This window comes from Piliocolobus tephrosceles, chromosome 2 (assembly GCF_002776525.5).
Source record: "Piliocolobus tephrosceles isolate RC106 chromosome 2, ASM277652v3, whole genome shotgun sequence".
In the NCBI taxonomy this organism is placed as follows: domain Eukaryota; kingdom Metazoa; phylum Chordata; class Mammalia; order Primates; family Cercopithecidae; genus Piliocolobus; species Piliocolobus tephrosceles.
In genome coordinates, this window is record NC_045435.1 from 48,400,328 (window position 1) to 48,401,754 (window position 1,427).

The following is a 1,427-nucleotide window of genomic DNA, read 5'->3' on the forward strand; positions in this document are numbered from 1 at the left end:
GTGCCATCTCCATCTCCACACAACTTTTGCCCTCCTGCTTGAAGAGCTCTAATAATTTCTTACCAGTTAGCACTGTCCTCAAGGTAGAATGGGCACCTAATAGGCATTTGCTGAATTGCTCAGAGAGAAGGTGAGGGTAGGCAGAGGACTGCCAGCTAGTACAGGTAGCAGAGACCAGCTCCACCTTTAATGTAACCATTTGTGTGTCCTGAGAAGGAAAACCTCATTTCATTTAGAGATGATGTTGGTAGCCAACAGCTTTTACTTTAAGGCAAAAAACAGAAGAAATGCCACAGAGAGAATATTTTTCCTTAGTAACTCATCTCAGAATGTTGAGGTTGGAGGAACCATTGGAGAGAGAAAATGGTAGACTCATAAATATCCTTAGAGAAGCATAGGCTTTGGAATCGGAAATTCCTAAGTTTGAATTCTAACTCTACCAGTCACTATGCTCTGTGACCTTGGACAAATCACTATTCTTCTCTGAGCCTCAGTTTCCTGAGCACTTTTCACATGTTTATCCTCAGGTCCATCATATGAGATAGATGCTACTATTCTATAGGTAAAAAAGCAAAGGCACAGAGACACTCCATAGATGACCCAGGGTCACACAGCTAGAAAGTAGCCGTGCTCAGATTTAAATTCAGGCAGCCTGACTCTAGAGTGTGTGTCATTAACCACCAAACCACACTGCCCCTACCAGAGACAGTGAGAGCTTTCTCCTATTTATTTTTCTCAAAATAAACTAGTATTTGTTTATTATTATTATTTTTTTAAGATAGGGTCTTTATCACCCAGGCTGGAGTGCAGGGGCTTGAACATTGCTCACTGCAGCCTTGAACTCCCAAGCTTAAAAATCCTCCACCCCAGCCGGGTGCGGTGGCTCAAGCCTGTAATCCCAGCACTTTGGGAGGCCGAGACGGGTGGATCACGAGGTCAGGAGATCGAGACCATCCTGGCTAACACGGTGAAACCCCGCCTCTACTAAAAACACAAAAAAACTAGCCAGGCGAGGTGGTGGGCGCCTGTAGTCCCAGCTACTCCCTAGGCTGAGGCAGGAGAATAGCGTAAACCCGGGAGGCGGAGCTTGCAGTGAGCTGAGATCCGGCCACTGCACTTCAGCCTGGGCGACAGAGCGAGACTCCGTCTCAAAAAAAAAAAAAAAAGAAAGAAAGAAATCCTCCACCTCAGCCTCCTGAGTAACTGGGTCTATAGGCATGTGCCACCATGCCCAGCTAATTTTTTTTCACTATTAAGCATTTTTAGTGTTTCGTTTTTCTTTCTTCCTTTTTTTTTATTTCTTCTTCTAAAAAAAACCAAAAAACAAAAACAAAAAAATGGGATGCACGTGCAGAACATGCAGGCTTGTTACATAGGTATACATGTGCCATGGTGGTTTGCTGCACCTACCCAGCCAATTTTAATAT